The sequence below is a fragment of the Ambystoma mexicanum genome, chromosome 3p, assembly GCF_040938575.1.
Source record: "Ambystoma mexicanum isolate Mex_15411 chromosome 3p, UKY_AmexF1_1, whole genome shotgun sequence".
Lineage (NCBI taxonomy): Eukaryota > Metazoa > Chordata > Amphibia > Caudata > Ambystomatidae > Ambystoma > Ambystoma mexicanum.
In genome coordinates, this window is record NC_090925.1 from 880,557,561 (window position 1) to 880,585,381 (window position 27,821).

General features: G+C 44.1%; 1 protein-coding gene and 1 long non-coding RNA gene across 2 annotated transcripts in view; one reads left to right on the forward strand and one right to left on the reverse strand.

Moving 5' to 3' along the window:
* Positions 1–27,821, reverse strand: part of LOC138581060 (trichohyalin-like) — a 337,402-nt gene that overhangs the window by 150,377 nt on the left and 159,204 nt on the right. The window lies entirely within an intron of this gene.
* On the forward strand, positions 10,816–12,293 carry LOC138579636 (uncharacterized). The gene is made up of 5 exons (XR_011304106.1): positions 10,816–10,923; positions 11,323–11,439; positions 11,534–11,663; positions 11,756–11,838; positions 11,954–12,293. It is a non-coding gene; the product is annotated as an uncharacterized lncRNA (long non-coding RNA).

A 27,821-nucleotide genomic window follows, 5' to 3' on the forward strand; every position in this document is an offset into this window, starting at 1 on the left:
ACGTTTTCTAGTGGTCAATGTTAAACATTCGTCTTTGGTGAAAGCAGCTCTGTGTCTTTTGATGTATTCCATTAAGGAGTCTTTGGTTGTGTTGTATAAGAATATGGGACATTTCACCTGGGGATCCAACATGAGAGCAAGTTTTTTGTGGCTTGTCCTGGCAGGTGCAAAGGAGACGGCAGCTTTGGATTTCCAGATTTGTTGCTCAGCCATGATGCATGTGAGCCAAGTCGGGTTTTGGTACAGAAGATGCAGGGCATGTTAGCCTTAGAAAGCTAACAGCAGCACAGTGGGTGCTGTGCTGACTTGAAGGGCATTGAGCATGGTTGAAGCGGCTCACAGATGGCTCAAGGCGGTGAAACAGGATTACAACCACTCCTGTACTTCTTGGTTGCTTGGAATCCCAATCTACGGGCTCCGATACAATGTTAGACCTTCTGGGGCACTCCCGCTCTAGGGTATTCGGTGAACATAAAGCTGCTCCCTTGTCTCTCGGGAACATAGACCTGGCTCCTGTGCGTCCAACACAGAGAATCCTAAGTCCAGAAGCAGTCACCACTACTGCTCTCTGTGGATGGTTAGGGGACAAAGCTCTCCTCTGCCTTAGATGCATTTTTTCTTCACCTCTATGGCAGAGGAATTTGTGATGCAATACACTCAGGGTCTAAAAGTCTATTCTTCCTGTTTTCTTGATGGTCCAAAGATGAAGCAAAAAATGAGGGGGTTCCCCTCTTCTTCTAAAGGCAAAATGCCACATGAGTTTCACCCAAAAGAAGTCTGCTGTAAGCAATCAAATCCCTGTTATTGAAACAAGTGCCCATTGCCTTATGACATCACACCTGGAATACGTTGCTCGTAGGCAATAGAGGGGACAGGAAAAAGGAAGAGAGCCCTGACAGAAATTAAGATGCTGGGGCTTTTTTGTAGGCCTACATTCTCCACCTGGCTACTCCAACTCTGCCCCCTTCCCATCCCTGCTGATTGCAAAGCACCTCAAGTAGTCAGCACCCTGGTGTGAGGGAGGATTTTGTGATCGCAGTGCCAGCGTTTGAAACATGGTTCCCAGGGGACCTCTTGGGGATGTTACTATGCCCCAGAGGGAATGTGTTACTCCTTCCACTGGAGAATCAAATGGGCAGCATCCTGACTATTATTCCACATGGCAGCTGTGGAGATAGTCAGCCTCTAGACCCCAATATATATCAGTCCTGTCATGGCTTATATTTAAAGGTTTATGTAACACCAGACTGACTAAAGCATACAATTATTATAATTTAGATCAGAAGTGCAGAATGTTATTAAGCCACCTCCACCGGCAGGAACTTTGTGTTTCAGAAGCTATCAGGAATGCACTGTGACCTTTGAACCTGTTCTGTGCAACTACAGTTGAAAAGGAGACTAGTTACAGCAAAAGCACTTGCCTAAACTATACTTTTGATGCAGAGTTTTTATGAAATGAGACCCTGATAAACATGCCTCCCTTTCAGAAACAGAATTACCGGTGTCATTTTAGGTGAGTAAAATCAAAAAAGCTAGGGCTTTCTCACCCCTGACAGATGGCATTCTGTCACATGTCCCACAGTCAAAAGGTTTGAACAAAACTCTTCCAAGGGCCAGGCTCATCCTCAAGGTGAAAATATCTACTGAGGCCTTCTTTATCAGATTGTTGCAACCCAGGTTTATCTTGGATGTCCAAATTCAGTTCCTTTAGAGTAATGGCCCTACCCAGCAACTTGGGATTCTGTTCCTGCATGGCCATCAGCTACCTGAGAGGTCTGTGGTCAGTTTGGATAGTGAGGTAAGACCTCAAAATGTAGAGGTTCAATTTGCGAACAGCCCAAACTACCGCAAAGGCCTCTTTTGCAACTGTGGCCCAGTTGCATGCTCATGTTTGGAGCATGCTGAAGAAGGTGCAATAGAGGTTCGACCCCCACAGAATTTAGTTAAGCTATCACTGCTCCTATTCCAAATTCACAGGCGTCTTTCTGTATAAAGAATTCCTGGCCATAATCAGGGTAATCTGGGATCTTTGGTGTGGTTCTCTGTTGGAGCTGTGGCTAGCTGACGCAGGGCATTCACCCGAGGTGCAAGTAACTACTACAGTAAGGCTGTTTCCCTGCAGCTTACTGGCCACTTTACCAACCACTCAGATGAACCAAGGCAACCATTGTTCAGTGGTGCATTGCAGATTTTAAAAAGAAGTTGCTTGGAAGATCACACGCAGCGAGTATACTGAGTAACCCGCGCAGCGTAGCATCAAACTATGCGCCTCAATCAGCTTAGTTTGATTATGGGCATACCTAAAGATGAGTATAATTTGCATAGTAAAGCTACGTAGCCACTTCCAGCCCCATGTTGGATATGAGACCACAGAACCTGGCTCCAGAGGCTTATGCTAATGTGAGTCTTGATGGCGTCTTTAATGAACTAGCGAAAAAATCACACAAATAGGAGAAATTCAGCAAGTATTTCCCCCACTAATCTAAGGCATCAGGATAATATATGCAACATCTAGTAGTGATTAAGAGGGATGAGGAGGAGGCTGGAGCCCACTCATAGATGCATCTCTCTGGATTCTTCATTTGTGAGACACAAACCCAGATTCATGGAACTGTGCAAAGTGTATTTTTGCAGTGCAAAGTCAGTGGATAGTCATTTTCGCAGTACAAAATGACTTAGCATGGGATTTGCACTGCAGAAATAGACTTTGCACAGTTCCATGAATCAGGGTTTGTGTCAGCAGTGCAAAGTCACTTTTCAGCAGTGAAGAGTCACTTTGTACCGTGCAAAAAATGCCATGAATCGGGTCCTTTGGGTCTCATCATGAGTTTGGTGGTATCACGGCAGTAAATCCGCCTGTCAGTCTAGAAAAATGGATACCTCTACTGTGTGACCGCAAACGTATTTTGATGGCCGTGTGTCAACCGTCTCATGCACGATATGACAGAATATAGGTTTCCGAGTTTGCCAATGAACGGCCATTTTGATGTAACAAGAATCGCCATTTTGTTTTCTAACCATTGCTCATTGCTTTCTGTTCTTATTGCTTCGCAGTACATTTTCTGCTTACACTGCTCGACTGTAAAACATTGTTGTCTGCACGTAAAAGGACAACGCCGCAGGGCCGCGAGGATAACAAGAGTTTGTTGAAACACAACATAGGCAGTGCCAGGAAGAATGCCCGGCTCCCTCCCGAATGTAGCCTTGAAGCAGAGCTGCAGGGCATTTAATCATTTCGCAGCTGCCAGCCAGTATCGTTATATGGTAGAATATTTTAGAATAAAGCAGCTAAAGGCTTGAATTATGCTCTTCTTATGGCCCCCCGTTGTTGAGCCCCGTTACAGCGTGTCGGTTCCCAGGACACAAATAGCACCTCATAGATAGCAAAGTCTGGAGTGCAACTCTCCCCCCGTATGTAGCTGGCTTCCAAGAACAGAAGCGCTGTGTTCTGTTCAACAACTGAAAGATGCCTCCGCACTCACAAATTGCAAATTGTTACTTAAATAGATGTTTGAAGGTGTCATAGTTATTGAAAATTTCCATCATCACACCAAGTTCAAAGAAACCCAATAAAGGGGGGTGTTAAACATGTCATAGCTGATTGTTTGATATGCATTTTGTATATATGTAACTGATGTATGTAATTCACTCTCTTGCGTCCCTCGAGGTCTAGAGATACACGTCGCGGGGCGTGAGACCGAGTTGGTCAACTGAGACTTTTGCTTTGCAATAAACCCTAGCTTTGGGAATACTACCTTGTGTCTGGCGTATCTATCGTGTGTGGTGACTCGCCTTGTTTCCATAGACGTAAGGGACCCTAGGGGCCCCTTTCACGCCGAGATATCACCAAATGGAATACCCGTTACTGGCATTTGGTCCAGCGGAATTACCGCTGGATTTTAGCGAGAATTCTCATAAATGGCTGATTTCCCTTACCTAATGAGTCCCTCAGCCAGGGCCATCTAAAGCACTTTTGGGGCCCTGGGCACAGACATCTTTGGAGCCCCGCTCCACCAAACCAAGGAATGAAGGGATCAAGAATACTGGTCATACCGCCCACACCCCACCCGTCGCGCTCACAACCTATAGGTTGATATGCTGTCTCGCAGCATAATAAGCACATTTTCTCCCTTTAAGTCCCCTTACTCTCTTCAGTCTTGCTCTAATCAGAATAATAAACCAGTAGCATTTGAAGACCAACATTAGCAGTCTAAGGAAGAGAAAATACATTACAGATTGACTACCCCTCTCTAGAGGTCCTATATGTCACACAGGTACGGGTGCGGGGCCCCTGTTTAAATAGTTGCCAGGGGAAAAACCTTCATGGGGGCAGTTATTGAAGCTGGATGCAATTTTTGCAAAACATGAATCTCTTTAATAATTTTTCTTAAAAACATTAAAAGAACATTACAAACATTTTCCTATAATGATCATCAATCATACCATTCAACCAACATAATTCTATTACAAGAAGGGGGTTCTCTAACTTAAATTTACTTCCAGCATACCAGATGTTGTAAATATGCGTACATGACATAGGAAAAAAAGTTTAGTTTTCCTTTATCGGTCGACATATGTTTCGGCCCTTGAGAATGTACCACCTATGTCAGTGGTGGTCAGTGAGCTAGATATTGGGCCATCTTCAGGACAATGGTTACTTGTAGAAGGTCAGTTTCATTCCCCATTCACATTGATAGACAAATCTAAAAACATAAATATACAGATATTAGTCTATAGTAGAGATTGTGCTTCCCCAATTTAACTATTAGTATGGTGATGGCTAGTTAGTATTATCCTAGACATTCGCACCACACCCACCTGTGTTCCATAAACTATGGTTTGGACTTCTGAGCTTGGACTACTGGCTGTAGTCACAATTAAACATCCAGTGTCCCGGCTTCCTACATAAATAAGGAAAATTAACTTGTAAATGTGCTGTTTATGCTTGCATCATTTTGAGTGAATTGAATTATCTAAGTGGCGTATAATTTACGTCAAAGGCACATATATAATTGTGTCCTCTGGTCCGGTCTTAGTTCTATTAAAATGGACGGTCGTCCATTAGCTGAGGTATGGCTTTGCTGCTAGGTTATAACAGTAGGAAATGCTCCAGTTTGGAATATTCTACCTGCATGTAATAAGAAAAATGGACTAATTAGTTGTCCCTTTATGCTTCCGTGATTTATGCATTCATGTGACTTATTAGCAGAAGAGAAACTTACAGAAAGAGCACTTATGTAGTTGTCTCCTCTGTGCCAGTCGCAGTCTAGTTGGAATTGCCAAAGGCAAAGTGAGCTGTTCAAAAGCGTCACACCGGTATGGATTTTCTTTGTTGGTGCCTGAAAAAACGACAGCAATCACAGTTTAACTGTTTCGTATCTTGCATTTACGGGAACTTTTTAATGCTTACAGCATGTTTCTACTTTTCAATCTAGAGTTGGTCTTAATATATTCTCAGAAGGTGTAAAGAATTTGACATCTTATTTGCGTTGTGGCCATAGCATACCAGTATTCTGTTCTTATTTAGGCTGACAAATTAACATATGAATGCGCTCAGTAATAATTTCTCGAGGCGCGTGCAAGAGCATTGTAACGCCAGCTATTGCAGTGGCCTGCTGTGCGCTATCTAGTAATGGAGCCGAGTTTAGCAATGACTCTTGCACTCAGAACGTGCATTGCTTGAAAGAGTTCGGTGTTATTCCATTTAGAACGCAGGGCGCGTTGTGAAACTCACCTCTTTGTCTTTGATTCTTCCGTTTGTTTTATGCAAGCCGCGTACTGCTGTGGAACCGAATTGCGAAACTTGCCGGCGACGGCTCGTACTCAGCAATGGTTTGTTTTTGAAAAGAGTCACGTGATTCCCATTTACTCACGTGACATTAGTCGTCCTTAAAGATTTAAAATTACTGTGTTGCAGTGCGTGTTAATTGCCACTGTTAACATGTTAAGTGGATATATGGACTATAATAAAATACATTTGTAACATGGCGAATACTATGTTAATGGCGCTGCTTGCGCAAAGTTAAAGTGCACCCACCGGTTCATATTAACAGTGCTGTGTCTGATTTAAAATAAAACGTCTATTAGAGCATGATTGCAAAGCTCCACAAAGATTAGAGCTAATATTTCGGGATGACACCCCAATATGGTACAATCCCAAATACACTCTCCACACGGATATATTCTCATATTTCTACGCTTTGTCCAGATGCTTCTATTAGGTACTATGGCTGCATTTCTTTGCAGTGTCTCTAGCCTCATTTTAATAAGACAGGTCATGGGTGTTCTAGAATTGAAATGAAAGCCGGATGGACCCAGACGTCAAGAGTAACCATATTCTTCATTATGCTCATGCCCGATTTGGCTATAGCATTGTTCTGTTATGGCCTTTACAAATACTCTTGCGCTTGTGCTCAACTACCAAGTAGTCCGCTACAAGGTCATGGACCATTCAAATTTTAGCTCATCTTGAGGGGCACGTTACCCCCGTTCTTGCAAGAGTGACTTGTAGATAGATATTATTCAGGACTTCAGATGGTTATGTGTTTGTTGGAGTCGCATTAGATAAATGCACTCCATTCTATGGCGATATTAAGGCCATGCTTAACTGTGTCAAGATTATAGATCAATTTTTGCTCACTTCTAGTGAGATTCAGGTCTCTATTGCCCCCACTTGGGGATGGCTTAATTACCTGGATGACACACCACAGTAGGTCGGTACATTTGTGCTGTTTTGCTATATAGTGGCCTACTAATGGTTTATTCTCGATTTTATTTCGGATACATGACTTGTGTTCACAAATTCTTTGACGTACCTGTCGTTTGGTCTTCCCTATATATATGACTTTGCAGGGGCATTTTATGGCATATACTGCCCATTGGGTAAGACAGTTAGTGAAAGCTGTAAGTTGAACTACTGTGTTGCGTAGTTTGATGCTTTTCATAGTAGCGGTTTGGGCACAAACAGAACATTTACCGCATCGATGATGGCCTTCCACTGGTGGTAAGCCCCACAGAAGGGTCTGTGATAGTTTGACTGTTGGATTATTGGGGTAAGTGTGTACCAAAGTGTCTTTGATGTTACGTTGTCTTTTGAAGGCAAAACAGGGCATAGATGGATTAAAATCCTCCGTTTTAATCATGTGCCAGTGTTTTTTAATGATCTTTCTGAGATGGCTACTGATAGGACTGTATGTGCTCACACATGTTATTTTCTCCTCGGTTTGCCGATGTACAGGTTCCAGGCATGTGGTTCTATTAACGTGCAATGCTCTTTTGTATGCACGACGAACTGTGGTTTTAGGATATCCTCTGTCTTTTAGCCTGGATTTCAAGGTTTTACCATGTTGTTTATACATTTGTACTTGGGTGCAGTTTCTGAGAATACGCAGAAACTGGCTGTATGGTAGGCCTTCTTTGAGGCTCAACGGATGAAAGCTCTGGTAGTTAAGTAAGGTGTTTTTATCTGTGGGTTTTCTGTATAAAGCAGTTTCTATGTTGCCTGTATCAGTTTTCTGTATTAGAAGATCTAGGAAAGGTATCTTTTGCAAGTCAATGTGTATTGTGAACTGAATGTTCAAGTTTCGAAGGTTTAACCACTTATGAAACAATGTTAGTTGGTCAGATGTACCACTCCAAATCAGAAAAATATTGTCGATGTAGCGCAACCAGGTTTTAATCAAAGTCGCGAAAGGGTTTATAGAGCCAAAGATGAATTGTTGCTCTAGATCATCCATATAAAGGTCAGCAAGGTCCGGAGCGAAAGTTGCGCCCATGCTAGTGCCCTGTAGCTGATTATAAAAATGTCCATTATATAAAAAGAAATGTTCCATTAAAGCTAATCTAATGCATTCTAGAATAAATGCAGTAGGAACCTGGTTGAGTGTCGTGGTGCTTTTATCCAGTTATTTAGCCCTCACCTTCAAACCGTCACTTTGGGGAATACTGGTGTAGAGGCTAACCACATCCAAGGTTACCAAGATGTCAGATGGATTCAGTTGGATAGTCTCTAATAATTTTAGCATGCTTGTGATATCTTTCACGTATGATGACATTTTTGACACAAAAGGTCTTAGAAACCAGTCAGAATAAATTGACAGCGGTTCGAGTACTGAATTAATGGCCGCCACAATTGGTCTCCCCGGAGGTGTTTTATCATTTTTGTGAATTTCTGGGAGAATGTAAAAAGCCGGAATTGTAGGGTGTTGATTAACCAAAAAGTCTTTTTCATCCAGATCAATCCATCCTTCCTCCACAGCTTGCTTCATGAGACTTTCTATCTCCTATTGGAGCCTCGGTGTGGGGTCTCGTGCCAGTTCTTTATATGCAGTTTTGTCATTCAGATGTTTCATGACTTCAATTTCATAGGCGTCTTTATTCCATAAAACAATCCCTCCCTCCCTTGTCAGCGGGCTTGATTATGAACGAGTCGTTCAGTTGTAAAGTTTTTAGGGCTTCTCTCTCAGATTTAGTTAGATTGTCTTTGGAGTTGTTTTTAGTTTTTATAACTCCCCGTATTTCATGTGAGATTCTTTGTTCAAATGCTACAATTTATTTATTTATACAATTTATTCTGACTGGTTTCTAAGACCTTTTGTGTCAAAAATGTCATCATACGTGAAAGATACCACAAGCATGCTAAAATTATTAGAGACTATCCAACTGAATCCATCTGACATCTTGGTAACCTTGGATGTGGTCAGCCTCTACACCAGTATTCCCCAAAGTGATTGTTTGAAGGTGATGGCTAAATACCTGGATAAAAGCACCACGACACTCAACCAGGTTCCTACTGCATTTATTCTAGAATGCATTAGATTAGCTTTAATGGAAAATTTCTTTTTATATAATGGACATTTCTATAATCAGCTACAGGGCACTAGCATGGGCGCAACTTTCGCTCCGGACCTTGCTGACCTTTATATGGATGATCTAGAGCAACAATTCATCTTTGGCTCTATAAACCCTTTCGCGACTTTGATTAAAACCTGGTTGTGCTACATCGACGATATTTTTCTGATTTGGAGTGGTACATCTGACCAACTAACATTGTTTCATAAGTGGTTAAACCTTCGAAACTTGAACATTCAGTTCACAATACACATTGACTTGCAAAAGGTACCTTTCCTAGATCTTCTAATACAGAAAACTGATACAGGCAACATAGAAACTGCTTTATACAGAAAACCCACAGATAAAAACACCTTACTTAACTACCGGAGCTTTCATCCATTGAGCCTCAAAGAAGGCCTACCATACAGCCAGTTTCTGCGTATTCTCAGAAACTGCACCCAAGTACAAAGGTATAAACAACATGGTAAAACCTTGAAATCCAGGCTAAAAGACAGAGGATATCCTAAAACCACAGTTCATCGTGCATACAAAAGAGCATTGCACGTTAATAGAACCACATGTCTGGAACCTGTACATCGGAAAACCGAGGAGAAAATAACATGTGTGAGCACATACAGTCCTATCAGTAGCCACCTCAGAAAGATCATTAAAAAACACTGGCACATGATTAAAACGGAGGATTTTAATCCATCTATGCCCCGTTTTGCCTTCAAAAGACAACGTAACATCAAAGACACTTTGGTACACACTTACCCCAATAATCCAACAGTCAAACTATCACAGACCCTTCTGTGGGGCTTACCACCATTGGAAGGCCATCATCGATGCGGTAAATGTTCTGTTTGTGCCCAAACCGCTACTATGAAAAGCATCAAACTACGCAACACAGTAGTTCAACTTACAGCTTTCACTAACTGTCTTACCCAATGGGCAGTATATGCCATAAAATGCCCCTGCAAACTCGTATATATAGGGAAGACCAAACGACAGGTACGTCAAAGAATTTGTGAACACAAGTCATGTATCCGAAATAAAATCGAGAATAAACCACTAGTAGCCCACTATATAGCAAAACAGCACAAATGTACCGACCTACTGTGGTGTGTCATCCAGGTAATTAAGCCATCCCCAAGAGGGGGCAATAGAGACCTGAATCTCACTAGAAGTGAGCAAAAATTGATCTATAATCTTGACACAGTTAAGCATGGCCCTAATATCGCCGTAGAATGGAGTACATTTATCTAATGCGACTCCAACAAACACATAACCATCTGAAGTCCTGAATAATATCTACCTATAAGTCACTCTTGCAAGAACGGGGGTAACGTGACCCTCAATATGAGCTCAAATTTGAATGGTCCATGACCTTGTAGCGGACTACTTGGTAGTTGAGCACAAGCGCAAGAGTATTTGTAAAGGCCATAACAGAACAATGCTATAGCCAAATCGGGCATGAGCATAATGAAGAATATGGTTACTCTTGACGTCTGGGTCCATCCGGCTTTCATTTCAATTCTAGAACACCCATGACCTGTCTTATTAAAATGAGGCTAGAGACACTGCAAAGAAATGCAGCCATAGTACCTAATAGAAGCATCTGGACAAAGCGTAGAAATATGAGAATATATCTGTGTGGAGAGTGTAATTGGGATTGTACCATATTGGGGTGTCATCCCGAAATATTAGCTCTAATCTTTGTGGAGCTTTGCAATCATGCTCTAATAGACGTTTTTTTTAAATCGGACACAGCACTGTTAATATGAACCGGTGGGTGCACTTTAACTTTGCGCAAGGAGCGCCATTAACATAGTATTCGCCATGTTACAAATGTATTTTATTATAGTCCATATATTCACTTAACATGTTAACAGTGGCAGTTAACACGCACTGCAACACAGTAATTTTAAATCTTTAAGGACGGCTAATGTCATGTGAGCAAATGGGAATCACGTGACTCTTTTCAAAAACAAACCATTGCTGAGTACGAGCCGTCGCCGGCAAGTTTCGCAATTCGGTTCCACGGCAGTACGCGGCTAGCATAAAACAAACGGAAGAATCAAAGACAAAGAGGTGAGTTTCACAACGCGCCCTGCGTTCTAAATGGAATAACACCGAACTCTGTCGAGTAATGCACATTCTGAGTGCAAGAGTCATTGCTAAACTCGGCTCCATTACTAGATAGCGCACAGCAGGCCACTGCAATAGCTGGCGTTACAATGCTCTTGCACGCGCCTCGAGAAATTATTACTGAGCGCATTCATATGTTAATTTGTCAGCCTAAATAAGAACAGAATACTGGTATGCTATGGCCACAACGCGAATAAGATGTCAAATACTTTACACCTTCTGAGAATATATTAAGACCAACTCTAGATTGAAAAGTAGAAACATGCTGTTAGAGAGCATTAAAAAGTTCCCGTAAATGCAAGATACAAAACAGTTAAACTGTGATTGCTGCCGTTTTTTCAGGCTCCAACAAAGAAAATCCATACCGGTGTGACGCTTTTGAACAGCTCACTTTGCCTCTGGCAATTCCAACTAGACTGCGACTGGCACAGAGAAGACAACTACATAAGTGCTCTTTCTGTAAGTTTCTCTTCTGCTAATAAGTCACATGAATGCATAAATCACGGAAGCATAAAGGGACAACTAATTAGTCAATTTTTCTTATTACATGCAGGCAGAATATTCCAAACTGGAGCATTTCCTACTGTTATAACCTAGCAGCAAAGCCATAGCTAATGGACGACCGTCCATTTTAATAGAACTAAGACCGGACCAGAGGACACAATTATATATGTGCCTTTGACGTAAGTTATACGCCACTTAGATAATTCAATTCACTCAAAATGATTCAAGCATAAACAGCACATTTACAAGTTCATTTTCCTTATTTGTGTAGGAAGCCGGGACACTGGATGTTAAATTGTGACTACAGCCAGTAGTCCAAGCTCAGAAGTCCAAACCATAGTTTATGGAACACAGGTGGGTGTGGTGCGAATGTCTAGGATAATACTAACTAGCCATCACCATACTAATAGTTAAATTGGGGAAACACAATCTCTACTATAGACTAATATCTGTATATTTATGTTTTTAGATTTGTCAATCAATGTGAATGGGGAACAAAACTGACCTTCGACAAGTAACCATTGTCCTGAAGATGGCCCAGTATCTAGCTCACTGACCACCACTGACATAGGTGGTACATTCTCAAGGGCCGAAACATATGTCGACCGATAAAGGAAAACTAAACTTTTTTTCCTATGTCATGTACGAATATTTACAACATCTGGTATGCTGGAAGTAAATTTAAGTTAGAGAACCCCCTTCTTGTAATAGAATTATGTTGGTTGAATGGTATGATTGATGATCATTATAGGAAAATGTTTGTAATGTTGTTTTAATGTTTTTATGAAAAATTATTAAAGAGATTCATGTTTTGCAAAAATTGCATCCAGCTTCAATAACTGCCCCTATGAAGGTGTTTCCCGTGGCAACTATTTAAACAGGGGCCCCGCACCCGTACCTGTGTGACATATAGGACCTCTAGAGAGGGGTAGTCAATCTGTAATGTATTTTCTCTTCCTTAGACTCTCCCTTCCAACAGATTTGACCCCCCGTCAACAAAAATAGGGAGTACCCAATCACTTATTCTCAACATTAGCAGTCTACAAAGGGGTTACTGTTCTAATACATACAGGATACTTTTTATCAATAACATCCAGGAAGGTAGATGTAGTATTAATGCAGGACCATATGTAAAAGGTACATGTAACCCATAATAGAGAACTCACATTAGCTGCCTCACAGAATGCAAAAGTGCTCATGCATGGATAGGGACCACCGATTGGAAGGAAGGAGAACGCTACACGTACCATAGCATGGATAGTGGAGGCAGATTAGAAGCTATCAGGAAGGTGTCTTTATCCAGACAGACTGAGATTAGAAGTGGGATATGGTTTTCAAATAGTGTTGCCATTAGATATCAAAGGAACAAATGCCTGTGGTGTGCGATATAAATATGCTCACTATTAACACAGTGAAACCATGAATAAGGCCTTTATGAAGATCATACCATGCGAAGGAAATCACTTGGAAGGGCTGACATTTTTAAAAGGTTTAGGGACTCGCAATATTGAGAGGTTCGGCAATACAAATTGTAGGCCCCACGTAGATCCAACTTGGTGAAAATGGTAGCATGTGCAAGGTGATCAAGTAAAGGTGTAATGAGGGGAATGGGATACCGGTTCTTTCTTGTAATAGCATTAAGTCGTCGGTAATCCACACATGGGGGTAAATCACCCTCTTTTTTAGGGACAAAGAATATGGGACTCGATGCAGGTGAGATGGAAGGTCGTATGTGTCCCAATTTCAGGGCCTTTTGGATATAGTCTTTTAGAGCTAACTCCTCTGACGGTGAGAGGGTATAGATCCGTCCTGTAGGTATCGTGGTGTCAGGGAGTAGATCGATGGGGCAGTCGTATGGGTGATGTGGTGGTAGGACCTCAGAAGAACCACGATCAAACACATTTGCGAAATCTTGGTATTCGGGGGAATGCTCGTGGCTACCAACCCCACTATGTGTTCTGAGGATGACTCTTGCGAGTCGGACACGGTTAACTGAGCAATTGCATGAGCCGGGTTGTCACTGCTTGTGTCTGTGGGTAGGCAGAAATTTTTGACAAATTTCTGATTCGAAATGAACCAATCCTAACTTCCAGTCAATGAGTGGGTTATGTTCTTTGGGCCAAGGAATTCCCAATATGAGACCAAACTGGGGCATGGCAATGAGGTCAAAACATATAGTTTCTTTGTGTGTGGATTGGATTGTCATTAACATGGGTGCCGTTTGTTGTTTAATCGGGCCAGACACCAGAGAGGTACCACCCACTGCCTGTACAGGTTCTGGTCTAGTCTTGTTCAAAAGAGGTAGATTTAAAGACTTAGCCAAAGCAATGTCAATGTAGTTACCCGTTGCCCCTGAGTCTATTATAATGGTGACAGGATGTGTAATAGTAGATGTGGGGTGAAGTGTGGCCTGTACTTGTACAGGCCTAATTTGGCCAAAAGCAGGAATCGGGTTCGGGATATGGTGAGAATAGCTCGATCCCGTCCCCGGTTCTAAGATCGAGCTGTCCGAAAACCCTGAGTCTTGGACCTTGGACGACGTGGGCACTCCTTCACAAAATGACCAACTAGACCACAATAGTAACAAGCATTATCCACCCTCCTACGTTCTCTTTCCAGAGGGGAAATCAGGCTTCTAATTCCCCCTATTTCCATGGGTTCTGATGAGGTGTCAGATGCAGAATGTGATGTAGGGAGGGTGACTGAGTGAGAGAACCCAGCCTCTGCTCTTCTTTCAGATCTTCGTGCATCTTCCTGGAGGGCGAGGTCAACCAAATCATGTGATGCAGTAGGTAGTGAAGGGACCACTGACAAGGCGTCTTTCATGGGACTACTCAGACCTCTATAGAATACCACCGCCTTCTTGCTTTCGGGCCAGGATGTTTCAGGGGACAGTTGGTTAAACCGAGTTATATACTCAATAAGGGAACCCTTACCCTGATTCAAATCCAGGAGCTCCAAGTCTCTCGACTGAACTTTATGTCTGGTGTCGAAGACCCTGGACATTTCCGTAACAAGAAGGTCAAAATCATAGAGGGTGGGGCTACCACTTTCCAAAAGAGGGTTGGCCCATGCAGCAGCAGTACCTGCTAGATGAGAAAGGACGAATGCCGCCTTGGTAGTGGAATCTGGAAAGGCAAGGGGTCGACACAAAAAATGCAACTTGCACTGATTTAGAAAGGTTCTAAATTTCCTGGGATCCCCATGGTATCTTTCAGGAGCGGCTAAAGGGAACGGGGAAGGTAATAAAACAGGGACAGGATTTTGGGGCACTGGAGCTGGAGGTGCTGTGAGTTGGGAGACCGAGGGTGTTTCCCAAATTCCGTGTCTGGAGGCAATGGGTATCTAATACTTTGCATGTGGTCAAGCCGCTGGTGGATGACGGTATTAGCGGCAGCCATGGCTGCCCGTAGTATTGTGATGGCTTGGACTATAGCGGACATGGGATCTTCAGCGTTTCCCTCCATTGCCTATACGACAATATGGCTTCACAGTCTGTTGAGACTTGAATGTCGTGTAGGCAGAAGAGTCCTCTGTCCCCAAATGCCACACAGAGAGAACTCAAAGTCACTCCCTGTGCGACCGTTGGGGCCAAAGGTGGAGATGGTCAACTCCGGAACCGCGAACCTCTGGGATCCCAATCCGCTGCAAGAAAATACTGATTAAGTACCAAGCAAATGACAGTACTGTAACGCTCACCTGATTCCCGCAGAGGCGCCGGTCTTGACTGGGTGAATGCCGTATCTTCAAAGGTGATGTGTAACACACGGTTGGCTCTTTGGGCTGGACCTCTGTGCACTGTATGTCTGACTCGAAGAGTAAGATGTCTGCAGGTAGAAAATATGGGATTAATGAACTGGGGTTATTGGGTGCCTCTCTCCTCTTCCCTTTCTCTTCTCCTGTAGAACCCCAAAGGTTAACACCCTCACCTTAGGTAAGTGAACGCCGAGCTCTCCATCTGCCTCGGGGCAGGGTGCCGTAACCAGTTTCTTCAATGGATAAGGGTGCAGGCCTCTTGACCTCAGAGGACTGCTGTCCGTCGTTAACTGCACGAACTGTAAGTTCTGGGCACTTCAAATGTCTTAAAAGTCTTTTGTAATGATATCTCTTGTTTTGCAGGGTTCCGGCGATGGCGGATGGCGGGCTGATGAGAGTTGAGGATCGAACCTGCGTGAGGAATAGAAGCGCCTGGAAGCACGTAAGTAAGCGCTTGTAGCCTGCTTCACGATGCGCACTAACTGTCCCTTTTATCTTGCAGGTACAAGTTCGGAGCTTTAGAGAAGCTGAAGGGTGCTGGAATACCCACTGGATTCGGCGTGGGAAGGAGTAATGGCACGTGAGTAATAAAGTTGCCCAATGTCTTTAAACGCACCTTCTTTTGTCTTTCAGATGCGGGATGCAGCGCCGAAGGCCTCCGGAGCGTGCGAAGAGCTGGTAAGCTTTTGTCTTTCAGATGCCGGAATGCAGTGCGAAGACCTCCGGAGCATGCAAAGAGTAGGTAAGCCTTTGTCTTTCAGATGCCGGAATGCAGCGCGAGGCGTTGGTGACAGCCGATGGACCAGGTAAGAGATGCGCTGCCACTGAAGACCGTAGTGCTAACCTGTTCTTTCTTTGTCTTTACAGGTGCTGCTGAAGACTGGATTCCAGGATGGTAAGCCTTTGTTCCCTTAGGCACAGGATCAGAAGCTGAAGACACGATGAACGTTCTGCTGCAGAGAATGCAGAATAACGCAAAGCAAGATTCATCCATCGGGTGTGGTTTAAATAGCCTCCTGTAGTGCTTAGGTCTCTCCTTCCACAGCCACGCCTAAGAAAAGAGTTCCTGCTTTCCAGAAGAGTTCCAGTGTTCTGAACCTAGGGAGTGGCTCCTGCCCCACCCAACAGGAAAAGTAGTCCCAAATAGAAGAGGATCAGGGGTTCAACTGGCAGGTAAGTAAGCAGCATGGTCTGCTGCAGGTAAGTCCACCCAAGCATTATGAGACCAGCGCTTCCAGCGCTGGGACTGGGCATCTTCATGAGCCTGGTGCCACTGGCGCCAGGACAGGGTCCAAAAGGTCCCAATTGGGACTGGCTGGCACTCGGAACCGGGGTTATGGGTCTGCTTCCAAGGGAGTTGGGCAAGTCCTGATCTTTTGGAAGCAGAGATCATGACAGCACCCCCCCTCAAGGCCCCTCCCAAACCGGGCTTCTCCGGGGGTTTGGGCTTGTTAGGAAATGTTCGATGAAATCTTTTGATTAGACGAGGCGCGTGGACATATTCTGCAGGTTCCCAGGATCTTTCTTGGGGACCGTAGCCTTTCCAGTCAATCAGGTAAAATAGTTTAGATTTGGAGATCTTGGAATCCAGGATGCTTTTGACTTCAAACTCGAGTTCTCCATCAACTAGAATAGGTTTTGGAGATGTAGTTAGTCGGGTTTGAGGTTGCACGGGTTTTAATAGAGAGACGTGGAAGACCGGATGTATCTTCATGTGAGGGGGCAAGTCCAACTTGACCGCTACTGGATTTACTATGGTAGTGATGGAATAGGGACCAAGGTATCTTGGGTTGAATGTGCGTGGTCCTTTTAGAGGTAGATATTTGGTGGATAACCAGACTTGATCTCCTACTTGATATTGGGGGGCTTCCTTCCGATGTTGGTCTGCTCCTTTCTTGTATTGTTCTTTAGCCCTTTGAAGGTGAGAAACGGCTTCCTTAAAGGCTTGGGTGATTGTAGAATGCAGGTGGTCTACTGCTGGTGTTCCAAGATCTTGGAGTGGATCCAACTCCGAGGTTCGAGGGTGACTACCGTATAAATTGAAAAAACGGGGTCTTCCCAGTTCCCGAGTGGACAGAGTTATTGTAGGCATATTCGGCTATCCAAAGGATATCTTTCCAAGTTTTTTCAGTTTGTTGTAGCATGCAGCGCAAATACTGTTCCAGAGTTTGATTGGTCCTCTCGGTTTGTCCGTCGGTTTGAGGGTGGTGGCTGGTCGAAAGTCTCACATCAATTTGAGCCGACCGACAGCAACTTCGCCAAAAATGAGAAATAAATTGACTACCTCGATCCGAAATTAGAACTGAAGGAAAACCGTGCAGTCGGACGATGTTTTCGAGAAATTCTCGGGCCAGAGTTGCTGCTGTTGGTAAGCCTTTGAGTGGAATGAAATGCGCCATCTTGGAGAATAGGTCCACGATTACTAGGATCGTATTGTATCCGGAGCATGGAGGTAGATCGGTGATGAAGTCCATAGAAAGCGTATGCCAAGGGCGAGGCGGGATGTCAATAGGGCGTAAGAGGCCGGCTGGTTTTTCCTTTTGACTCTTGTTTTGGGCGCATACTCCACAGGACATTATAAAGTCTCTGATATCTTTTTTCCAAGACGGCCACCAGAAGTAGCGCTTGATCTTTTCCGAGGTCTTGGTCATACCGGGATGTCCTTCCATTAAAGAATCGTGATAACAAGAGATTACCTTTTTCTGTAAATCTGTGCTGGGCAGGTATAACCGTTCTTGGAAATATAATAGGTTGTCCTTCACCGTAAAGTCCTTTCCCTGCAGATGCCAATTCTGTATGTCTGCTGGAGTTACCAGTAGCCTGGCTTTATCCTTAACTTCCTATATGGATTGTGTGGCGATTACACCTAGAATTCTTTGTTCGGGAATGATAGGTACAGGTTTAGGATTGATCAAATGTTCTTCCACTCCTATCCGAGAAAGGGCATCAGCTTTACCGTTTTTTGTACCAGGTCGATAGGTAATCATGAAGTCAAACCCGGCAAAGAATAGTGCCCAGCGGAGTTGCCTAGAGGATTGAGCTTTTGCGGTTTTCAAATATTGCAGGTTTCGGTGATCTGTAATCACAGTAACGGTGTGTCGGGCCCCCAGAAGATAATGCCGCCAAGCCTTAAAGGCGGACTTGATAGCTAGAAGTTCCTTATCAGTAATAGTGTAATTGATTTCAGGAGGTGAGAATTTGCGGGACCAAAATGCCACGGGATGCAACTGATTGGTTACTGGGTCCTTTTGTGATAGAACTGCCCCCATGGCAAGGCTCGAAGCATCAGTTTCAACGATGTAGGGGAGTTCTGGGCGAGGATGTTTTAAGATCGGTGCAGAGATAAATCTAGTCTTCAAATTCTGGAAAGCTTGTTCCGCCTCGGTAGACCATTCAAAACGTTTGTTTTTCTTTAACAAGGCGGTGATGGGCTGGACTATTCGAGAGAATTCGGGGATAAACCTGCGGTAAAAGTTAGCGAAGCCTAACATGCTTTGAACACCTTTTACGGAGGATGGCGATGGCCATTTGAGAATTGCATCGACCTTCTTTGAATCCATACGCACTCCGCTAGGTGATAATATGAATCCCAAGAATTCAACTTCAGTCACGTTGAAAACACATTTTTCCAACTTAGCGAAAAGTTTGTGTTGACGCAATCTCTCGAGGACCATTTTCACGTGTTTCCGATGTTCAGTTTCCGATGAAGAATAAACGAGGATGTGGTCAATGTAAACAACAACACACACATCTATGAGCTCTCTGAGGACATCGTTCATAAAATATTGAAAGGCGGCCGGGGCATTGCAAAGTCCGAAGGGCATGACCTGATATTCAAATAGCCCATACTTGGTGCGGAAGGCCGTCTTCCATTCATCGCCCTCTTTTACTCGTACCAAGTGGTAGGCTCCTCTAAGATCCAGCTTTGTATATATGCATGCTTTTCTGACTTGGTCCAGGAGTTCAGGGATCAAAGGTAACGGATATCTATTCTTAACGGTGATCTGGTTCAGGGCGCGATAATCTATACAAGTTCTAAGGTCCCCTTCTTTTTTTGGAACGAAGAACAAAGCTGAGGAAGCAGGGGACTTGGAAGGACGAATAAACACATTCGCTAGGTATTGATCCAGGTATTGTCGGAGGTGAAGATTCTCAGGCTCGGTGAGGGCATAAATTCTACTACAAGGAGGAGTAGATCCAGGTATCAGGTCTATCTGGCAGTCATAAGACCTATGAGGAGGTAGAGAGTTAGCCTGATCCTTCCGGAAAACATCTTGGAATTCTAGGTATTCAGGAGGTAACTGAGGAGCCTCCGAGGAAATTGCTGCCAGTGCAACACCAGGTCGAGGGCGACAAGTAGAGACACATTCTGGAAACTGAACCGTTCTTGCTCGCCAATCGATCTGAGGATTGTGCTTCTCTAACCAAGGAATTCCTAGAATAATCTGGAACTGGGGGGCCTTGATCACATCGAACATGATCTTCTCATGGTGTCCATCTTGACTTACTAGCGTCACTTCTTGGGTGGTATGCGTTACTGGTCCGGAGGCTATCTCCGTACCATCCACCGTAGTAATGACGTCCTTTACAGCCTTTGGACAAAGAGTCAGATTCATCCTCAAAACCATTTCATGATCCACATAATTGCCGATGGCACCGCTGTCGACGTAAGCTTCAATCGCATGTAATCGATCCGGATGTTCAGGGCTAATGAGGACCATAGGTATCACGAAATGCGAGGTCACGGAACTGGTTTTAACGCTCGGCAAGAGGACCTCTATTCTTGTCGGGCGAGGTCGTTTCCCTGCTTAGAGTTTGTGACCCTGGTAACTGCAGCTCCTACTGCCTTCTTGGCTGGTTTCACCGGACAGTCTCGAAGAAAGTGCCCCGAGTTTCCGCAATAGAGGCATAATTGCAGCTGTTTTCTCCTTTCCCGCTCCTTTTGTGTTAGTGGTCCTTTCAGGCCCCCTATTTGCATGGGTTCCCCAGAGTCTACTCCTTTGGTAGGAGTTGGTGGTTTGGAAAATACTCGAGCATCAAACTTGGAACGATCGGCCTTCCTGTTCTGCAGTCTGTGGTCAATTTGAACGACTAAGTCAATATAGTCCGAACAGTCTTGCGGGGGATTCACTACTTGGGCTAACACATCTTTGAGCTCTCCACGTAGACCTCTATAAAACAGCGTAATCCTTTTGTCCTCAGGCCATCGAGTTTCCACTATCAGTCTGTTGAAAGACGCAATATAAGCCAAAAGGTCTTGATTACCCTGTCGCAATGAAAGGAGCTCATTGTCCAAGGCCTGCCCCTGTGAATGTCTTGCAAACAGTTTTTCCATACTGAGCTGAAAAGCTCGAAAATCATGGAGAACCGGATCATCTTGATTAACTAGAGGGATCGACCAGTCTGCCGCATTGCCACTAAGGTACGAAAGCACGAAAGCTACCTTAGCTTGATCAGTTGGAAAGGCTGCTGGCCGGCATAAGAAGTGCAACCGGCACTGATTAATAAATACTGCAAACCTCTTTGGGTCACCAGAAAATCGTTCGGGCGGAGCCAGAGGTACATTCCCAGGTAGGTTGATCTGCACTGGATTCGTAGAGGATGTTGAAGGAAGATTTGCCCCTGATGCGGGTAACGGAGTTTGTCCGGCTTGTGACTGTAGCAATTGTCTAGCGAGATCGTCTGTTCGCTCCTTGGAAATAATCAGTTCCCTTCTTAGAGCATTCGTTTCCTGACGGGCTGCATGCACTTCTGCTCTTAGTTCCCCAAGTAACTGGGCTAGCTGGTCGGTATCCGAGGTTTCCATAGCGCCTGGGTGGGAGTTTTGCGATAGGCTTTGCGTTCTGTAACGCTCACCTGATTCCCGCAGAGGCGCCGGTCTTGACTGGGTGAATGCCGTATCTTCAAAGGTGATGTGTAACACACCGTTGGCTCTTTGGGCTGGACCTCTGTGCACTGTATGTCTGACTCGAAGAGTAAGATGTCTGCAGATAGAAAATATGGGATTAATGAACTGGGGTTATTGGGTGCCTCTCTCCTCTTCCCTTTCTCTTCTCCTGTAGAACCCCAAAGGTTAACACCCTCACCTTAGGTAAGTGAACGCCGAGCTCTCCATCTGCCTCGGGGCAGGGTGCCGTAACCAGTTTCTTCACTGGATAAGGGTGCAGGCCTCTTGACCTCAGAGGACTGCTGTCCGTCGTTAACTGCACGAACGGTAAGTTCTGGGCACTTCAAATGTCTTAAAAGTCTTTTGTAATGATATCTCTTGTTTTGCAGGGTTCCGGCGATGGCGGATGGCGGGCTGATGAGAGTTGAGGATCGAACCCGCGTGAGGAATAGAAGCGCCTGGAAGCACGTAAGTAAGCGCTTGTAGCCTGCTTCACGATGCGCACTAACTGTCCCTTTTATCTTGCAGGTACAAGTTCGGAGCTTTAGAGAAGCTGAAGGGTGCTGGAATACCCACTGGATTCGGCGTGGGAAGGAGTAATGGCACGTGAGTAATAAAGTTGGCCAATGTCTTTAAACGCACCTTCTTTTGTCTTTCAGATACGGGATGCAGCGCCGAAGGCCTCCGGAGCGTGCGAAGAGCTGGTAAGCTTTTGTCTTTCAGATGCCGGAATGCAGTGCGAAGACCTCCGGAGCATGCGAAGAGTAGGTAAGCCTTTGTCTTTCAGATGCCGGAAGGCAGCGCGAGGCGTTGGTGACAGCCGATGGACCAGGTAAGAGATGCGCTGCCACTGAAGACCGTAGTGCTAACCTGTTCTTTCTTTGTCTTTACAGGTGCTGCTGAAGACTGGATTCCAGGATGGTAAGCCTTTGTTCCCTTAGGCCCAGGATCAGAAGCTGAAGACACGATGAGCGTTCTGCTGCAGAGAATGCAGAATAACGCAAAGCAAGATTCATCCATCGGGTGTGGTTTAAATAGCCTCCTGTAGTGCTTAGGTGTCTCCTTCCAGAGCCATGCCTAAGAAAAGAGTTCCTGCTTTCCAGAAGAGTTCCAGTGTTCTGAACCTAGGGAGTGGCTCCTGCCCCACCCAACAGGAAAAGTAGTCCCAAACAGAAGAGGATCAGGGGTTCAACTGGCAGGTAAGTAAGCAGCATGGTCTGCTCTAGGTAAGTCCACCCAAGCATTATGAGCCCGGCGCTTCCAGCGCTGGGACTGGGCATCTTTATGAGCCTGGTGCCACTGGCGCCAGGACAGGGTCCAAAAGGTCCCAATTGGGACTGGCTGGCACTCGGAACCGGGGTTATGGGTCTGCTTCCAAGGGAGTCGGGCAAGTCCTGATCTTTTGGAAGCAGAGATCATGACAAGTACCAAATAATGTGAAAGGTCTTACCAGAGGGATCAGGAGAAAGGTAATGAACCTATGAGGTAGGGGTCCGGGACTCACGTGGGCAGATAGACAGTAGTCCCAAAATAGCGTGAGCACCACCTGATGACAAGAACGTGATTTGATAGTGTGAAGCTTGAAGCAAGAAGGGAAATCCGTTTTGCAGTCCAATGAACAGTCCAAGTTCGATGCACAGGATGATCCAAAGTAACAAAGCCAGCAAGATAATCCAAGTGAAGTCCAAGTAAACAGGCTGAGGTCAAAAATCCAGAAAAATCAAGAAATCCAAAGGAACACGTAACGCCAAACAGGTTGCAAAGAACAGCTGTGAAGCAACGAGTCCACGGAAAGCCACATTTAAATACTCGCGGTTCTGGCATTACTTCCCGTCACATGACGTGCTGCCGCATCACGTGATTGGTTTTCCGGGTCACGTGAGTATACAGCGCTGGTCACGCGACGCGGAAGCATAGTAGCGCTCCGCCAGTAACATAGGCGCCAAGGAAGCTGCCAATGCAAGAAAGGACGCAACCTGGAGAGCGTTCTGTTGCGACTGAGGCATGCAAGTGCACGCGAGTCATCAGGGGGCCCACGTGAGTGCCGAGATGTGAAGGGGAAATGAGATGGGACAGAGGGAGGAGTGGGGCGAGCTATAGTGATTCTAGAGTTTTGGGCATGGTGAGCACGGGCAGGAGTGGCAGTATTGTCAGGTGTGTGTACAGGAGTGTGTGTGACAATAACAAGCTGATTATAACAAGCTGATACTATACAGAAAAACAATGAGCAACTTGATGCCACCCCAATTTGAAATATTCTGTGAAAACAACAACTTCACAGAAAAGGCAGTGGAAGAATGGAAAAGAAAAAAATGACTGAATCCTGGAAGAGGCAGGCCTAGAGAAACAAATCTTGGCAGAAAACCCAAAAGCCGTTAAAAGAATGCTATGGGCAGAGGACTGGTCCAATACGAAACAAAAAGAGCATTGTCAAAAACTCACACACTCCTAAAAACAAATTGTGATGTGATGTCTATTATACCAGATTATTTGAGAAAATTCCCAAATTGTAAACAAAGAGATCTATTATTACGTTTTAGACTGAATGTTCTCCAAAACAAAACAACAAAGGCAAGATATACCAAGGAAAAGATTTGCACAAAGTGCAGATTATGCAAAAGAAGTGAAGAGTCGCTTAGCTACCTGGTGTTATTCTGTAAAAAGCTAAGAGATCTCCGAAATCTGTACTTGAATAGTAACATCGTAGATCTATGTGGCCTAGACTCTGAAAAATGGTGGAGTTTAATATATGACTGTCCAACTCCAAGAATAAACTTTGTAACAGTCACATTTTTAGAACAAACCCTTAAAATGCTAGATCAACATAGCGAAGATGATACAGCTAAAAAGATGTAATGTTTTTATGTTCTAACTTGTCTTAAAAATTTGTTTTTAAACATTAAGTCATGCTTGCCAAATTTGGAGGCTTCTTTTATGCCAAATGTTTGCTTTAAGCTGCTGTTTTACCTTGGTTTTTCTTGTTTCTCTTTTCCTTGATTCTTGATTCTTTTTTCTTTTTTTCTTTTTCTATGTAAGATCTCTTTGTTAAATTTGTCCAATTTGTGAACGGTTTGTAATAAACCAAATACACTCAATAAAAAAATAAAATAAAAAAAAACCCATATCACATTACCAAACATGACCATTTTTAACCAAATATTATAGAAGGGTGTTATGCAAAATGGGAATAATTCTAGTTTCATTCTCTCCATCATCAAGGGAAGTATATAAGAACCAGCATACCAATCAATGTGATTTAACAAATTTCATCTGGGTTTGTCTTTTGTATTTTAAAGCTTTAAATACTTCCATAACAATGGTGTGTGACATTTTCATTTATAAACGTGCATAAAAACCTTTGACTTTTACCAAAAAGCAAACCATTTTTTGTGTCAAACAAGCAGACCTTAAAATATGGTTGCCTGAGGCCTGCAACATATGGTCCACTCTCTTCTGTTTACCAACCCTTCCACCCAAATGACCTACATAAGAAGAAAGATCAAGTAATGGGCTAAAGGATACCAGCTGCATGCAAGCTGGCAAACTTCACCTTCACAGAAGACAGCACAGTAATGTAAGATATATTAGATGATTTAACCAGGATCACTGTATTGTCTGCTGGCAAATCCAGGATACAAACATGAACGCTGTCATACCATAGTCTTCAATTTGGATACTTATTCACCTCTTGGACTAACAGTTTATGCTCTTCGTTAGAGGCGATTGCCTAGGTTTTACAACACCCAATCCGAGGAAACCAATTTCTAGACCTTCACCATACGGATGATATGCTAGTTTTTAGAGCAACCCCTATCTGGTACAGGTACATTGCTGATAATAGCAGATGTTGTTCTGCAAAACCAAGTACATATGCAGGCAGATTTATAAACTTCAGACATAGCAAATGCTCAGCCAGCCTTGCTGGAATGTGATATTCTAATTTTGCATATGAACACATATCTCTGAAATGGGTGCTTCACACACTGAGCTAACTTCTGAACATTTGTTGCACTCAATTTATCAATATGCATTTCACCATTGCCTATTGCACATGATCAACATAATTCCTACAGGAAGGAAAGAATGCTACAGAGTTGTGCCATAAGGAACACACAAACTATGTATACCACAGTGAACACAGAAGGCATTATATGATGAACTGTTCAAGGCAGAATGCACTTGCCAAAACAGAAAGACAATGGGTTTAGAGCCTCAGCAGCACCCCATAAAATATCCTGACGTGTGCTATTTAAGACTGGTGAACAATGGAATCTTACTTCTTCAGATCAGCTAGCCTTGTGGGGCCCCCTCCAAGGTGGAGGCCCTGGGCAAGTGCCCCCTTTGCCCTCCGATAGAAATGCCTCTGCCCTCAGCAGCTTTGCTGGATTTCTAGGATTTTTTTTTTCACCTGTTAAGAGTGCAAGCCTTTTTTTCCACTCTTACATGTGTTTTCACTTTTTGTGTGATCTTGAGCACTGGAGCCTCCCCTACTCCAGGGCCCCATATTTGTATGTGTGTTACACAGCACCTTCAGTGCAGTGACACAGGGTTGTCTTTGAGCCTTCCCACTGACTCCATTTTCTGGGGCTGACTACTGTCCCCCAGAAAAGGTAAAGTTGCCATTAACTTTATTTTAGTCACTTTAAACCACAGACCCAGTACACCCCCATTTTACATGGAGTATTGGAAAGGGTTAATTCTTATGCTTTATTGTCTATGTCTCTTGGAGCATTGTTTCGCTCCCTTTACATCAACACTTGGCAGGTGGCAGTGGTAACTGCCCTAACCTTTCTACCGCGGTTATCTTATATAACCATGGTATTGTTTTAGGCTATTATATTAGCCTCGAACATAAACCCGCTTGACCAAATACATTTTATTTTGGCTCGGCTTGGGTTTATTCGCCATTTCTTTTTGTTAAAGTCTTTCTCGTGTTTTACTCTGATTGATAGCCAGGCTGTATGAATGGGGGAAAACTGCATAAAAAGCAGGTCTCTGGGACTGGAAAGGCAGAGTCGCCAATGGAACGAAAGAACCAACGAGGAGCTGATGGAAGAGGACCCCTACAATGACTGATCCACCCGGTGAAGCCCTGCTGCAGGTCCGAATCTTCAGAATCCAATGACAGAGAAGATCCTCCAGGAAACTTCTTCCCTTGAGCTGGTGGGACCAACCAGTTTGCCCAAACTGCAAGCTAGGAACCCTCCTCTGGTCGAATTCGCCGTACCGAGCTACAGTGGGCCAGATAGCCAGGAACGGATAGCCAGGAAGGTCGGACCCTGCTTGGGTTTTAAGGAGCGCACCTTTTATTTGTTGCTTTGCTCAACTGCTGGATTCTTCCCTGGGTAGTGCAGGACCCTCCAGTCTTCCTACTTCTTGTCAGTCCGACAGTCGCTTCAGAAACCTTGAGCCTGCAGGAACTACCAGGAACGTCCGCCTCAGCTACAGCTTCCTCTCCGTTTTAGGATACTGTGCAAATCCGGTTGTGTGTTTCATTCAACCGCAGTGAAAGTGTTTGAAATCTTTCTCCAAACCGAGGTCTTGTCCTTCTCTTCTCTTTGAACTAACTTTTCTGCCAACCAACCTCGTCCAGAATCCGTGGCACGAACTTTACCGCAAACTACCCTGAACTTGAGCAAAAGACTTTTGACACATTGACTTTGGCCCTAAGCCTTTTCTACCTGATTCTATCACTGTATTCCTCTTGCTCAATTGCCCTGAGTACTTACCTGTTGGTGTGGTTCAATTTCTGTTAACTTTGTTTTCCCTCCCATTTAAATTGCTAGAGTGCCATTTTGCTCCCACTTCATTTTGTGAGCCTAACTTGTCTGGAACTTATTGGGAGTGGTGTGGTGTATTAAGAGTGTGATTTTTAAACTGCTTATAATAGTGTAATATTATACAACTGAAGAGTGAAATAAATGTATATTCTTTTACTTGAAAACCTTGAGTTAGTGTTTGCCTGAATCATAGTAATTGCTGTCCTTTGTGTAACTATCTTATACTGCTCACTTACTCTTGAGATAAGTGTGGCTGCTCAGCCATCGCTACCACTTTAACTGTGTATTACAGGCTTGTACCAAAGGTGAATTTGTACTGTCACTTGTAGTCTTAATTGTGTGTGGTGTTCCCAAAGGGTACTGCATATAATTCTGCCTAACACCAGATTACAAGTGGTGGTAGGCAGTGCTAGTCCCCATTAATCGGAGTCCAAAGGACTTCATAGGGATTTGGGCAGAATTATCGCTGGTGATAAATCTGCCAATTTTGCTGTTTTCTTTGGCAGAAAGGTGACGGAGTTTCCTCCAGCTCTTAGCTGTAGGTGAATCCTCCTCCTCTCTGCCAAAACCACAGTTGGGTGGTGCAGTAATGTGGTTGTAAGGGAATTACTGCTGCATTACCACTGATTTTTACCACAACGCCCAACTTGTAATGAGGCAGTTTGTAAGGATTTGGAGGACAATCCAATTAACAACATCTCTGTCTTGGAAAACGGTGCTACGGACAAGGTAATCTCCAATTAAGTGAACTTGGTCTGGCACCCTAGAAATGTGGCTTAACAGATATCCCCTTTGGCCCTCTTTACCCCAAACCCTGGGGATCAAGTTGGCTGATCAGAGGATTGGGAATACCCACTTCTGAAAATTGAAAAGGAAACTCTTGACCCAACCTGAATCTCTGCACGTCATCTAGT